Source organism: Bidens hawaiensis, unplaced genomic scaffold, assembly GCF_021521415.1.
Source record: "Bidens hawaiensis isolate Kalapana, Puna unplaced genomic scaffold, B.hawaiensis_p1.1 tig00074788_1, whole genome shotgun sequence".
Lineage (NCBI taxonomy): Eukaryota > Viridiplantae > Streptophyta > Magnoliopsida > Asterales > Asteraceae > Bidens > Bidens hawaiensis.
The window spans coordinates 462-17,065 of record NW_027502973.1 but is presented as its reverse complement, the minus strand read 5'-3'; the positions used below and the strand labels follow the sequence as shown (position 1 = coordinate 17,065).

Below are 16,604 nucleotides of genomic sequence, written 5' to 3'. Positions count from 1 at the left end.
CATCAAATAATTTTTTTGTAAGGTATAAGGTAGGGCGGTGTCATCTCTCCCCCACCCTCTATCTCAACCGAGTTCTTCAATCACAGCAGATTTGCTTTATCGACCTCACCCACCCGCCTCCACCACTCTTCTCCATCCTTCACTCTGCCACCTCACCGAAACACACTCCACCTCACCCTCTCTGCCCCGATACTCTATCGACTCGCTACACCGTACGATGGAATCAAGAATTTAATTGGTAACTCATTAATTTGGCAAACACCCAAAGATGTTTATTGTACTAAGAAACTTGCTCAAAACTTTATTACATTAATAATAAAACCCTTCACGGTTTAATTAAATAAACCTAACATCCTAAACAGACGTGTATTAGGAAATACTAGGATCCATACATATATTTTAAATAACTTGTGCCTTGCATGCTAAATTTCTTGCGTTGCACTCAGGCTTTGATTAGAAATTGCCAACATTAACACATGATTATAAAATCCCTTTAAACCAAGTGAATTAAATCTCAAATATTTTCCATATTTTCCATTTCAACCCCCCCCCCCCCCCCCGGGTTGTTTCTCAATTCACAACCCTTTATCAACATGTGTAACAATAACCACCAAACAGTGACTTGATTCATGATTTTTTTAGGAGGTGATATTGATACTTAACACTAATTTTAAGAACGATCGATATTTGATACATAAATAACAATTAAAAAGACAATTTAAGATCCCCCCACCCCCCCCCCCCTCATCTCCCTTCCCCAATTAAAAAAAAACGTCTACCCTCTTATTCAAAGGGTATGTCGTCTGTATATTAAAATGACTCTTATCTTACAAAGCATATGAAGTCACAAGACCCAACATGTGTTCTTGGGCTAGCATCATATAACTACACATAAATGTAAAATAATTAAGCATAAAATTATATAATTACACACAAAGTTATATTATCAAACACAAAATTACGCAACACATATAATTTAACACAATAAGTATGCTTCATATATACAAAATTACGCAATATATAATATAGGGCACACTATACTTGTTTATAATTATGCAAATTATTTTTATAAGTAGATACATTATTAACTACGCATGTTAAGAATGATAAAATGCTTGATTTAATTTATTATTTTTATTTTAAATAGTAATAAAGTATATAAAAGTTAAATATGTTTAAAATATGGTGAAAGTAGAAAAATAAAGAGTAAAAAAGGGGTTTTTTACATACACCATGGGGTGTTTCCTAAACACCCTCCCATTAAGCCGCGGATCGCCTGATACGCCGCTTATTGGTTGGGTGTTTTGAAAAGTTGTATTTTTTTTGTCATTTTGCTGTCTTTTTTTGTTATTTTATTGGATTTTTGTCTTTTTGTTGTCTTTTTTTTTTATTTATTTTCTTTTGTTTGTTTTGTTTTTTTTGGCTCGGGTATAACCGTTTTTGATCGGTTTTGGAAGGTGACAACGAAACAACAATTTTAAAATTAAAAACGTACAAAATAAAATGAATGCGATTTATATAATAATAATTAGTACATAACGACTTATGTTTGTTTTTTTTTGTATGTCGGGTGTAACAGATTTTTGATCGGTTTTAAAGTAATAACGAATCAACAATTTTAAAATTGAAAACGAACAAAATAAGCATAACGCATAACCAGATTTATAAAATAATAATAATTATTGCATTACGAGTTCGAAAAAAAAACCAAACGAGTTCGGGAATAAGTAACAACATACAAAAAACAAATCTAAAATGCGGCACCATCCACGTCGTCATCACTCCCCTCCTCCTCGAAACGTGGCGCTGGTACCGTGTACTAGGCTCCATGCTGCTGGGCGGACATAAAACCAACCATCCAAGTCATGTGACCGCGTATCTGTGACACGTGACGCTCTACTCTCCGTAGCCGGGAGTCAGTGGCCGGATCCAAACGCACGGCGTGATGTGTACGCGGAACGTGCTGCGGGTGCTGATGCGGTGGCTGTTATGAAAACGATAAGTTAACGTTAATAAGACGAAGATACAAAAAAAACGATAAAATATAACGTACCTGATCACCGTCCTCATCACCGTCAACCTCGGCGCCCTGAATATCCACCTCCGGCTCCTCGATTGGGGGAGGCTCAACAAGTGGGACCTCTACGTATGGGCCAGTAAATGGCGAAGTAGTCGCCGAAATCGCGAGCTAGGTTGCAGTGTCTCCCCGTAAGCAAGCATCGCAAAAAAAAAAAAAAAAAAAACAGGTCACGAAGGTTGCAGCAATCTGCCCCCCCCCCCCCCCCCCGTGTGACGACCCTGTACGGGCTGAGCGATAAACCTGTGTAGGTACCTATTCAAAAAAAATAATATAAAATGAAACATAAATTAAAGATGTTAGGAAATATTTTTGTTGATTTGAACAATGACTAGCTCGTTAAAACGAGAAGTTTGACGTTTACTCGGTTTTTACCCGAAACTTTGTTTAAAATGAAAAATATTTAAAAGTATTTTTTCTAAAGATTAAGATTACTAATACAAAATCATAAACAAACAAAAGAAAATAAAAAATAAAAGAAAAGACAACAAAACTACAATAAAATAATGAAAAAAGTCAACAAAAAACAAAAAAATACATTTTTCTTAAAGACCCCACCAATATGCGGCGGATCGCCCGATGTGTGACGGATTGGTGGGTGTTTTTTAATTTTGGGGTGGTGTCTCTAATATGACCCTAAAAAAATGATAGCTTTTCATATTTTATCCTATCTTAATTACAATCGTCTAAGCTTTAGAACTTACAACCAAAAAAAATTGAGGGTTCAAATCCTATATATGTTACAGTATATTATATTTATGAGTTATTAGATTTAGATACTCTTATTATTCATTATTGGTCAAGAATACTTACAACTAACGAAATATTTATCACCACTCTCAAGTTTCAATTTATTTTCTTCTAGTATACCCAAACTAACATGACACTAATTAACTCCGTTAGTATTATTGCTTTCGTGGCATATTGTGTACATATAAAGCTCATTCTTAAAACTTAAAATTAAATTTAAATAAGAAAAAAAAACTTTACTCCAAACTAATTCTTCAAACTTTGTGTATGATTAATAAATAATATATAGCTTATCAATAGTCTTGTTTAGATCATGCAGGTTGTAATTTCAGGATGACTTTAAACGTACGTGCTAATTCTGCCCCGTGACGAAATTACGTAAAAACTAAACAATAAAGCGTTATATACTTTTTAATAATATATTAATATAAGTATAAATAAATATAAAAAAAAACAATTATTTCACATCCTATATTTCTCCAAAAGCGAAGGCCGCCAGACGTACAAGATGGGCGGGTATGACCATCAGCCTGGTAAAAGAGACCGTTCAAAGAGAGCCATAGAGGCACGTGATTTTATTAAGAAATAATATCACCATGCTATGTTATCTCCTCCATATATATGTGTGTAAATATACACATTAACTTGTGATATAACAAATTAATCACGTACTCTTTATTAACTTTTAATAAAAAATTCAAGAAGATGTCAAAGAGCAAGATTCTTGTTGTGGGTGGCACGGGCTACATTGGCAAGAGGATTGTCAAGGCCAGTCTTGCTCAAGGCCACCCGACCTATGTCCTTATGCGTAGAGAGATTGGTTTTGATATTGACAAGCTTCAGATGTTGTTGTCGTTTAAGGAACAAGGAGCTCGGTTGGTTGAGGGTTCGTTTTCTGATCACCAGAGTCTCGTGGATGTGGTTAAACAAGTTGATGTGGTCATATGCACCATGTCAGGGGTCCAGTTCCGATCGCATAATATTCTACTTCAACTTAAGCTTGTTGATGCCATCAAAGAAGCTGGAAACATCAAGGTATGTAACAACTAACAAGTCATGACTTGCAACTTTATAGGTCCAAATAAATATTTACGTAATTGGTTTCTTGAAACAGCGGTTCGTGCCTTCAGAGTTTGGGATCGACCCTTCACGAATGGGACACTCACTTGAAGAGGTAGGTCCCAGCAGAGCCCAGTTGGACCCGCAAGACTCACCTTAAAGAGGGACGTCTGCGCAGTTGAACCCGCAAGACTCACCTTCAACAGGGACGTCTGCGCAAAGGCTAAACTCGCAAGACTCACCTTGAGGAGGGACGTCTGCGCAGAAACCAACTGGATCCGCAGGACCCACCATGCTCAGAGACGTGACGTCCTTACGCGCAGTACGCAAGCTGTTCCCGCAGGAAAAGCCTCCCAATGGTGAAGTACCCCGCCTGTTCCCGCAGCTGCGGATACAAGCCATCAGGGAAGGCTACCTGCGCAGCAAGGCTACACGCACAAGGCACTTAACTCTTAAATAATTCAGTAATGTCACCTGAAGAAGGAGTGAGCAAGCCGGGAACACTCCCGCCCAAAGCCGGGAATACTCCCGCCCAAATGAGCCAGTCCGTACGCTACTGGAGGACCTTTTGTACTGTACCTGACGAGGTATGGACAAAAGGTCTGACCAAAGCAGCGACAGCTCACTGTGACAAATGAATAGTACACAGCCGGCCTGGTCACTATCAGCCGCTGCCTACTCACCAACCCCTGTCACTATTAGCCGCTGCCTACTCACCAACCTGTCGTAGCACGTGCATAGCCTGCAGTTGGTGGAAAAGGAATAGTACACAGCCGGCCTGGTCCCTATCAGCCGCTGCCTACCCACCAACTGCCAGCATGGCATGTGCGTAGCCCACAGTTGGCAGAACAGGAATACTATTCAGCCGGCTGTACCTTCTTGGAAACCTACATTCGGCTATAAATACCCCAACACCTTGGAATGGTATGCACACATTACATTACCTTATCACATCTTATCTTCTCTAGAAATCTCTTAATATACACTTATATTCAAGAGTAATCTAGTCTGATTCTCACGCCGGAGGGTGGTCACAAGGAGGTACCCACCCCCTTCTCAGTGACGAGCTCACGGTGTCTGTTTTGCAGCTCACCAGAAGAACCATCTTTGCCGGACATAACCCCTCGTGGGAAACATCTATTTAACCCCCAGATTATCCGTAATCTGCCCGGGGTCAATTAGTGTTTCTTCATTGGCGCCATCCGTGCATAAAGCTAGAACTTATTCTTTTTCAGTTTTTTCAAAACTTCTGGAAAGATGGTTAACGTTACTCCAGTCCCCAGGCCAGGGAGTAACCAAGAAACCCCGGTAACCATAACCCCAGCTACTGGGGGGAACACCGGCGAATACACACGTTTTACGAACACTACCCCGGTTACCCAAGCCGGGGCAAGTGCAGTAAATTTTACGAACACTACCCCGGTCACTCGAGCCGGGGCAAGTGCAGTAAACAATCATCCCCGGGGATTCATTGATACCCAGGTGGAAAGACAACAGACGAGGCTCCCCCGCCAAACACTTGAACAAGTTAAAGCGTGGGCGGAAGCACGTCAGAAGGAATTCCAAGCTGAGTTGGATGAACGCTTGCGTTCACTTCAACAGGCTGAAGAATTCGGAAGTACTCGACAACAGCTCAACATGAGCAGTGAGTGCGAGTACTCGGACGATGATCGGGAGGAATCCGACACCGACGTAAACCCTCACCATAGGGCGAAAGGGAAGCGTAAGGACACGGACTTCCAACCGAGAAGGAATTTTGGAGAAACTTTCAAACCAAAAAACGCGGGTAGAAACCCACGTGACTTCTCCAAAGCTTTTAGACCAACTGTTGCAAATGCGGGAACGTCCAAGTTTGCAAGGGACATTGCGGAAGCAATCGCCCCAAAGAGTGCCAAGCAGATGCCCAACATCGGCACTTATGATGGTATATCCGACCCAGACGATCATTTGAACAGATTCATAGCGGGGGCAACCGTCAGCAATTGGACGGAACCCACGTGGTGTTATATGTTCCAGATGACGCTAGTTGGAGCGGCTAGAGCGTGGTTTGACCGTCTACCGGTCCACCACATCTATGATTGGGCAGACTTCCAACAGAAGTTTAGCCAACACTTCAGCCAACAAAGAAAGTATACCGAAGAGCAATGGACAATCCTCAATTGCATTCGAGAGGAAGATGAATCTTTGCTAGACTTCATCACTCGCTTCAACTCAAAGAAGCTAAGTCTGGGTAGTATTAGCGAAGATCTTGTTCGCGCTGCTTTCATCCAGGGCGCAAAAGACCCAGAGCTCATCCGCACCTTAACGGGTAAAGATGGCATGCCATCCACATGGGATGCCATCATGACAGCAGCTAAACGCTTCGCGGAAACGGAAAAGCAACTGAGTAGAGATCTTCCCCAGAGCACAAACCTCTACACCCAGAAAACAAGATAAAACAATGTCCTTACCGCCCGACTAAACAAAAAGAGGAAGCTAGGCATTTGGCAGTCAAGGGTAAACTTTGACACCTCATCCGGCTCGCACCCTCGGTTAGGCGGAAAGGATAACATGCAGTCGTCGAACCGGAACTCCAGATGGACGCCACTCACCAAAAGCGTCACCGAGATATTCGACACCGAGAGGCTCCCATGGCCAAAGGCTCCAATAATCCGAGAGCGTCACAACGTTGATCAGAGCAAATTCTGTGACTTCCACAGGACAAGAGGCCACAACACCGAGGAATGCGTAGACTTGAAGGACATCGTCGAAGCATTTGTCAGAGATGGGACGCTGACACACCTCGTGGCGTAATGAACGCTGAGCAGGCTAATGCGTGTAGAACCCCAGTTGGGGAAAACACGAATAAAACTGCAGCTTCAATGTCGGAGACTACATACTGCGTAAACAACGAGATTCCGAACCAAGTGCATATCAGCTCGAAAGGCTCGATGACACTCCCAAGAACATGGAAGGGAGCTCAATTACACAGTCTGCATGTAGATCAATTCCAAACTTGTAAAAGAAAAGGCCCAGAGCCACTTCTAATGGAAATGATTCTCCTTATCACATTGACGCTGATGGTCTTACATTTATACTTAATGAACTTTCCACATTGATATGCCGGTCTTCACCGCATACATAAGTGGGAAAGCAAGTCGTTGCGTGTGGAAGGAGGCAAAACCCGCATAAACACAAAACGACAAATTTCTAAAGAAAATATAAGGAAAGCCTTCACGCAGGTCAGTCATAGGTAAAGTTTGATCATCCTACTAAATGAAAGTGTCGGTCCTAACCGCACAAATCATGATAGAGGACACCGAACTAACCTATTGACAACCGCGCGTCGAACGGTTAATTTATTCAAAACACTGATATGCCGGTTTTCACCGCATAAATAAGTGTGAAGAAATCGTTGCGTGTGGAAGGCGGCAAAACCCGCGTAAGCACAAAAAACAGATGACAACCTTCACGCAGGTCAGTTATAGGTAAAGTTGGGTCATCCCACTAAATGAAAGTGCCGGTCCTAACCGCACAAATCATGATAGAGGACACCGAACTAACCTATTGACAACCGCGCGTCGAACGGTTAATTTATTCAAAACACTGATATGCCGGTTTTCACCGCATAAATAAGTGTGAAGAAATCGTTGCGTGTGGAAGGCGGCAAAACCCGCGTAAGCACAAAAAACAGATGACAACCTTCACGCAGGTCAGTTATAGGTAAAGTTGGGTCATCCCACTAAATGAAAGTGCTGGTCCTACCCGCACAAATCATGATAGAGGAAACCGAACTAACCTATTGACAACCGCGCGTCAAACGGTTAATTTCTTCAAAACACTGATATGGGTTTTCACCGCATAAATAAGTGTGAAGAAATCGTTGCGTGTGGAAGGCGGTAAAACCCGAATAAACACAAAAAACGGCAAACCTTCACGCAAGTCAGTCATAGGTGAAGTTCGGTCATCCCACTAAATGAAAGTGCCGGGCCTAACCGCACAAATCATGATCGAGGAAACTGAATTTTAACCTATTGACAACCGCGCGTCGAACGGTTAACTTATTCAGAACACTTAGAAAATCTCTTCAAGGAAAAAATGAGGAAAACCTCCACGCAGGTCAGATATAGGTAAAGTTTAGCCATCCTACTAAGTGCAAGTGACGGTCTTACCCGCACAATCACGAAAGAGGAAGCAAAACTTTAACCTATTATCTGCCACGTTGATAGGTTAACCTATCCAAAGTACTTAAGAAATTGCTAAGTTAAACTAAAATATGCACAAGCGAATCATATATTGTTTATGCGGCAAAACAAGTGCCAAATTAAACTATAATATGCATGAGCAAGTCGTATAACGTTTATAAAGCAAGAGTGACGGTCCTACCAGCACAAAAGATTTATATTCCATAAAAATTCAACTGTTACAAGAATGGCCGGGTATCTACCTGTAACACCCCGACCAAAGGCGGATTATACATCGGGGCGCCACATATTGCTTCATTACTCGCGACACTATTGGTGTCAATATTTATTAATACACATTTTATCGCGCACGCGCAGCGGGGAAAATAAAGAACATAAATCAAACATAAATCAATATATTATAAATTATAACATTCAAACATCATTAACTTGTCCTGATACATTTTAATTCTAGGTCCAAAAGTAAAAACGTCCTACGTGTCCACAAGCTCCAAAACAGCTACTGCAAACCTGAACATGTGTTAAAATAAACGTCAAACACTTGCGTGTTGGTGAGAAATCAAGTTTAATACAATACATAGATAACAATAAATCTGCGCGCAACATGTGTATGTCTGGTTTTCAACAAGGGTGTAATCTGATCGGGACCAACTCTAAGAGACAAGACTGCCAGTGCTCACAATTGAGCTCACAAACAAGACTAACTGTGCATGTGTAAACAAAAGAGAAAATCATAAACGAATGTTCTCCCGTGTTCATCTAATGGTACCATGAAAACTGCGGAATAGACCGTCCATACGGTTAATGATCCACACATACAAATAAACAGCCAAGTCTACGTCCTCAACACATGGGATACTGCGCGACTAAAGTTCATAAACAGTTTAAGACTCAAGTTTTGTATGAACACATGAACATCCCAAAGCATTTAAAATAAAAAGGGATTAGATACGAGATAACTCACTTGATAAACGATGCGGTGTAAGATAAAGCAAGAACCAACTTTAAACAAGCACAAGTTAACCTATAAATAAGATTATTGTTTTAATGATCTGTTTTAAGTCTTGATTATAAGTTAGCATAATTAATAAGTAAATTATTATATATAATATATATATATTACCGGAAAAGCAGGGAGGAACAGGGAGGAAGACGGAGGCAGGAGAGGAAGACGGCAGAGAGAGCAAGGAGCAAGAGAACAGGAGAGATTAAGTGTTTGTGTGTGATGTGTTATGAAAATATTATTATTATTTATAGGAAAACCCTAGGAGACACAAATCCAGAAAAAGGGGAAAAGATTTTTAACAGGATCAAGCAAAAGATATCAAAAAGCATAAGAATCCAAAAAGCAAAAGATATGGAAGATATGGCAGCTGCAGAGGCAAGATAAAGCTGTCAGGGAACAGTAAAAAGCATGGGCGGGTCAGATAAAGGTACTGGTCAAGCATGGCAAAAGCAGATCTCAAAAGATTATGTCAGTCACTTTATCTGTCAACCAATGGGGTTGGTACGCATGCTGCGCCGAAAGTAACTTTTCAGACATAAAGCAGATTAGGTCAACAGCTCAAAAGATAAGACAACTCAAAAGCAACGGCTAGCTTAAACAGAAGAAAACTCAAAGGGTTTAACGCGAGAAGGCTAAGGCGCGAAGGCAGACACAGAAGGTCAAGAGAGCGCGAGCGCGAAGGCAGACAAAAACAACCTTAACGCGTCGCGGAAAGAACTATATTTCCATGCGCACTGCGGGAAGAACCACATTTCTTAGCGCGCCGCGGGAGGAACTAAGATTCCTAGCGCGCTGCGGGAAGAACTATAATTCTTCGCGCGTCGAGGGAACTACAAATCCTTAGCGCGTCGCGGGAAGCGTTCGTCTCGCGTATCGCAGGAACAGATGGTCTTCACGCAGGCTTCCTTGTAAGGAGTCTGGCGCGTGAAGCTGCGCAGACAACCTTAGGCGGGAAGGAACAAAGGACAAGCAAAGAGTTAGAAGAAAGAGGGAAACAAGGCGTAAGGGCGGGACGGCGACAAGAGGGAAAAGAAGGCGGAAAGAGAGGAGAGGGACGGGACAGCGGGAAGGAAACGAAAGGCGGGAAGGAAAATACATTAAAAATAAAGTATAAATACTAAATCATAAAAGAAAGAGATCGGGTCAGAGAAACGGGTACCTGGGTCGGGTCGGATCAGGGCAGATGTCACAGTCTCCCCTACTTTAAGAAATTTCGTCCCGAAATTTATCTCGAAGTAGGTTGCGCAGAGAACAGGTGCGGGTACTTGATCTTCATTTGATCTTCCCTTTCCCATGTAAACTCGGCTCCGCGCTTGGACTCCCAGCGAACTTTCACGATAGGGATACGACTGCGCTTGGTTTGCTTAACCTCGCGATCCATAACCTCAACAGGCTTCTCAATAAAATGCATAGTTTCATCAACTTGAACTTCATCAAGTGGAATGTGAAGGTTCTCGTCAGCTAAACACTTCTTGAGATTGGATACATGGAACGTTGGATGCACATTACTGAGCGCGGGCGGCAGGTCAAGTCTGTAGGCAACTTTTCCCACACGCGCGAGAATCTTGAATGGACCAACATAACGAGGAGCAAGCTTACCCTTCTTCCCAAAGCGGACAACACCTTTCCAGGGCGACACTTTGAGGAGAACAAGATCACCAACTTGAAATTCGAGAGGCTTTCGCCTACGATCTGCGTAACTCTTCTGTCGGCTTCTGGCAGTCAGCAGATGATCACGGATCTTGGCGATTTTATCGGTTGTCTCTTGAACAAGTTCGGGTCCTGTGATTTGAGCTTCACCCACTTCGCTCCAACAAATCGGGGAGCGGCACTTACGACCGTAAAGTGCTTCAAATGGGGCCATACCGATACTGGAATGATAGCTGTTATTATAAGAGAACTCGATCAAAGGCAGGTGCGAATCCCAATTACCTCCAAAATCAAGAACACAAGATCGGAGCATATCCTCAAGAGTTTGAATAGTTCGCTCAGACTGACCGTCAGTCTGAGGATGATACGCCGTACTCATGTCCAAGCGAGTTCCTAGCGCAGATTGGAGGGATTTCCAAAAGCGAGATATAAAACGGCCATCGCGATCGGATATGATGCTCAAAGGAGTACCATGGCGGCAGACAATTTCCTTGACATAAAGCTGCGCGAGTTGCTCAACACGGTAGTTTTCACGAATGGGCAGAAAGTGAGCAGACTTAGTCAATCGATCCACTATTACCCAAATGCTATCATGTTTGCTTGCTGTCAAAGGTAACTTGGTAATAAAGTCCATCGCTACACATTCCCATTTCCACGTAGGAATTTCTGGTTGTTCGAGCAAACCAGATGGGCGTTGGTGTTCAGCTTTTACTTTAGAACAAGTCAGACATTTAGCTACGAACACAGCAATATCCTTTTTCATACCGGGCCACCAATAAGTAATGCGCAAATCCTTGTACATCTTATCAGCGCCGGGATGAATAGAATATCGAGATTTATGCGCTTCACTCAGGATATCAGCGCGAAGATTCTCATCAAAGGGAATCCAGATGCGATTGAGATAGCAGAGAATTCCACTCAGATTAGGGACAAAATGCGCTTCCGCGCCACACGCTAACTCGGCGCGAAGGTTACCATTACTGATGGATGCGCGCTGCGCGTCACGAATACGCGATTCAAGGTTGCTTTGAATCGGCGCGAAGTGAAGCTGGGTGCGCGGCAAGATACAGTTAAGTTGGCAGGGTTTTCGGCTGAGCGCATCGGCTACCACATTAGCCTTACCAGGATGATACCGGATCTCACAATCGTAATCGCTGATGAGTTCGTTCCATCGGCGTTGCCTCATGTTAAGTTCCTTTTGATCAAAGATATGCTGAAGGCTTTTATGGTCAGTGTAGAGGATGCACTTAGTACCATAAAGGTAGTGTCTCCAGATCTTCAAGGCAAAAACAACTGCACCAAGTTCGAGGTCGTGAGTTGTATAATTCTTTTCATGAACCTTAAGTTGCCTCGATGCGTAAGCGATAACCTTGCCTCGTTGCATAAGAACACAACCAAGACCTTGGTTGGATGCATCGCAATACACGACAAAATCATCATTACCCTCAGGTAGCGCAAGAACAGGAGCTTCACACAACAAACGCTTGAGCGTTAGAAAGGCTTCTTCTTGCTTCGAGCCCCAAATATACGGTTTACCTTTGTGCGTCAGAGCTGTTAAAGGCAAAGCGATCTTCGAGAAGTTCGAAATGAAGCGCCGGTAGTAACCAGCTAAGCCCAGAAAGGAACGGATCTCAGAAGGAGAGGATGGCGTAATCCAGTTCTTGATTGCTTCAATCTTGGATGGGTCGACATGAATACCCATCTTGTTAACAACATGACCAAGAAACTGTACTTCATCAGACCAGAATTCACACTTGGAAAGCTTAGCATAGAGTTGCTCAGCTTTAAGCTTTTGCAACACCAAACGAAGATGTTGCTCATGCTCGGCCCTTGGTCTTAGAATACACCAGAACATCATCGATAAACACAATCACGAATTTATCCAAGAAAGGCCTACACACCCGATTCATTAGATCCATGAAAACGGCGGGTGCGTTGGTTAAACCGAAGGACATGACCAAGAATTCAAAATGGCCATAACGAGTTCGAAAAGCAGTCTTCGGAACATCTTCATCGCGGATGCGCAACTGATGATAGCCAGAGCGGAGATCAATCTTCGAGAAACAAGAGGCACCTTGGAGTTGATCAAAGAGGTCGTCAATACGCGGTAAGGGATACCGGTTTTTAATGGTGAGTTTGTTCAACTCGCGGTAATCAATACACATGCGAAACGATCCATCTTTCTTTTTAACGAACAACACCGGAGCACCCCAGGGCGAAGAGCTAGGGCGAATGAATCCTTTAGCAGTCAACTCTTGAAGTTGGCTGGCCAATTCTTGCATCTCAGCGGGTGCAAGACGATAAGGAGATTTAGCTACGGGGGAAGCACCAGGGACAAGATCAATACGGAACTCGACTTCACGAGCGGGAGGGATACCAGGAAGATCATCAGGAAAAACTTCAGGGAAATCACGCACGACGGGGATATCGCGAAGCTTCTTTTCTTCAGCAGGTTTAACCACATGGGCTAGAAATGCAATACACTTCTTCCGCATGAGTCTTTGGGCTTCGGCGCAAGACATAAGTTTAAGACCACTGGAGGGTTTTTCGCCGTAAATATGAAGATCACCATTTTCTCGAGGTATGCGAATCAATTTCTTGGCGCAAATAACTTCGGCGCGATTCTTCGAGAGCCAGTCCATACCAATAATAACATCAAAGCTTCCAAGAGGCATAGGGATGAGGTCAATCAGAAAATCGTTTTCGTTAAGGTTAAGCGTACAATCTTTAATCACTGAGTTAATTAAAATAATTTCACCATTAGCCAATTCAACTGAAAAATCTTCTTTTAAATCGTTGCGCGGTCGCGCAAGCTTCTGCTCGAAGGCGCGAGAGATAAAGCTTCGATCGGCGCCAGTATCAAAAAGTACAGAAGCATAAAATTCGTTAAGTAAAAATGTACCATTAACTACGTCATTATTCGCTTGCGCTTGGTGCGCGGTTATGTTAAAAGCTCGTCCACGCGTCACTTGGTTCGAAATCTGGTTCACCGGATTCGCTTGTGTGATTTGCACTTGCAGTCTCGGGCACGCGTTCCGGAAATGACTGGGATCACCGCAGTTAAAGCACGATCTGGGTCGTGGGTTTTGGTAGGTTGGTTGTGGATTCTGCGGGTAGACTGGTGGTGTTGGCGCAATTGGATTGGCGAGAAGGACTCTACAGTTCTCAGCAGTGTGACCAGTACGGCCACATCGGTTACAAAGTCGACACGGGGTTTGGGTTGGGTGGTGAAATCTACAGGTTGGCAAAAGGGATGGTTTCCTGTGTAAGGTTTCTTAGGAGGCGGGCAGGGAGTGCTGGATTGGTTAAGGCATAGTTATGGACTACAGGAGGTGCTGGGTAGGTTGACAGTGGGTTAGGCGCGTAAACTGGGGGTTGGTAAACGGGTTGCTGGACAATGGGCGGGTTGGTAAGCGCATAGGCCTTGCGCCTGCGCTTGAGGTTGTTACGGTTTGAGGGTTCAGGTTTGGTTTCTGTTGGTTCAGGGACAGTCTTGGTGGGTTTGGTCTTCTCTGTTCCCCGCAGGAACAGGGTTCCTGCTCTGACATGGTTGTCGCTGAGCACAGCGGCCAATTCGATGGCGTCAGAGAGGGTTACTGGGTTTTCTGGCCCATACAGAATCTTGAATTTCCATGGGGAGACCCCCAAGGAATTTCTCGATTGCTCGGCGTGAAGGGGTAACAAGGTGAGGGACCAGTAAGCTTAGCTCGTGGAAGCGCGTCGCGTACTCGCGCGCTTCGCCACTGTATTGCTTCAAGTTCCAGAATTCTTCCTCCAGGCGCTTAACTTCGTTGGGAGGGCAGAATTCTCGCGTAAGAATTTCCTTGAATTCCTCCCATGTCATGCTAGAAGCAGCCTCTGCGCCACGCGCATGAGCTACTCCATTCCACCATGTAAGCGCTCTGGATTCCAGGACACTGGAAGCATATAGGGTTCGTCTGTCTGAGGGGCATTGGGTATGGAGGAAAGTGTTTTCAATCTTCTCGAGCCATTGGAGCATCACGGTGGCTCCTTCAAGACCTGTGAACTTTGGAGGGTTACCCGCGTTGAAGGATTTAATGTTATAACTGGGGGTATTGTTTTGGCTCAAGGCTTGGGCTATTGCGGCGGCCATTTCCTGGGAACGTTGCTGTCTACGCATGCGCGAGGCTTCTCTTCTCTGAAATCGGCGAGATAGCGGAGGCATTTCTATAAAAGTTTTTAATTTTAGTTAATATCTTGGTTTTAGCGCAAAGTTTTAATCTTATAAAGCTTGGTTTCACGGAGTTAGTTACTGTCAAAAGTTAAAGTAAAATAAATGACCCTAAATGCAGACTTAATAAAGGTAACAAATTCGAATCAAGAATCGACAATTCATGTATCACCATGACTTTCCGAATTCCCAATTTAAAATATACGAGCAAACGAGTATTGGAGATTGACGATTCATGTATCACCATGACTTTTCAATCTTCAATATAAAACATACAAGAAAACGAGTATTGGAGGTTGACAATTCATGTATCACCATGACTTTTCAAGTCTCCAACCTCAGAACATAATCGTAAATGGAAATTGAAAATCAACTATTCATGTATCACCATGACTTTTCGGATTTTCAATCCCAACAAACGAATATGTAAGAAAAATCAATAAAAATCGAAATTCAACAAAAATCGAAATATCGCGAAATAAAACATAAAATCATATACTGCGCAAGTGCGAGCATATTTATAAATAACGAGTAATTAACAATAAGCGCGCAAACATGAGATTTCTCTCATGCGCGAGAAGGGACTCTTAGGTATTCTAGGCCGTTACGTCTAACCACCTATCCTAAAGTCAACGAGCTCTGATACCAATCTGTAACACCCCGACCAAAGGCGGATTATACATCGGGGCGCCACATATTGCTTCATTACTCGCGACACTATTGGTGTCAATATTTATTAATACACATTTTATCGCGCACGCGCAGCGGGGAAAATAAAGAACATAAATCAAACATAAATCAATATATTATAAATTATAACATTCAAACATCATTAACTTGTCCTGATACATTTTAATTCTAGGTCCAAAAGTAAAAACGTCCTACGTGTCCACAAGCTCCAAAACAGCTACTGCAAACCTGAACATGTGTTAAAATAAACGTCAAACACTTGCGTGTTGGTGAGAAATCAAGTTTAATACAATACATAGATAACAATAAATCTGCGCGCAACCATGTGTATGTCTGGTTTTCAACAAGGGTGTAATCTGATCGGGACCAACTCTAAGAGACAAGACTGCCAGTGCTCACAATTGAGCTCACAAACAAGACTAACTGTGCATGTGTAAACAAAAGAGAAAATCATAAACGAATGTTCTCCCGTGTTCATCTAATGGTACCATGAAAACTGCGGAATAGACCGTCCATACGGTTAATGATCCACACATACAAATAAACAGCCAAGTCTACGTCCTCAACACATGGGATACTGCGCGACTAAAGTTCATAAACAGTTTAAGACTCAAGTTTTGTATGAACACATGAACATCCCAAAGCATTTAAAATAAAAAGGGATTAGATACGAGATAACTCACTTGATAAACGATGCGGTGTAAGATAAAGCAAGAACCAACTTTAAACAAGCACAAGTTAACCTATAAATAAGATTATTGTTTTAATGATCTGTTTTAAGTCTTGATTATAAGTTAGCATAATTAATAAGTAAATTATTATATATAATATATATATATTACCGAAAAGCAGGGAGGAACAGGGAGGAAGACGGAGGCAGGAGAGGAAGACGGCAGAGAGAGCAAGGAGCAAGAGAACAGGAGAGATTAAGTGTTTGTGTGTGATGTGTTATGAAAATATTATTATTATTTATAGGAAAACCCTAGGAGACACAAA

The 16,604-nt window shown here is 42.7% G+C and overlaps 1 pseudogene across 1 annotated transcript; it reads left to right on the top strand.

Moving 5' to 3' along the window:
- Positions 1–3,491: 3,491 nt before the first annotated feature.
- Positions 3,492–4,001, top strand: LOC143606433 (isoflavone reductase homolog pseudogene; annotated as a pseudogene). The gene is made up of 2 exons (XR_013148746.1): positions 3,492–3,862; positions 3,942–4,001. The product of XR_013148746.1 is annotated as an isoflavone reductase homolog pseudogene (transcript).
- The last annotated feature ends 12,603 nt before the right edge of the window (positions 4,002–16,604 follow it).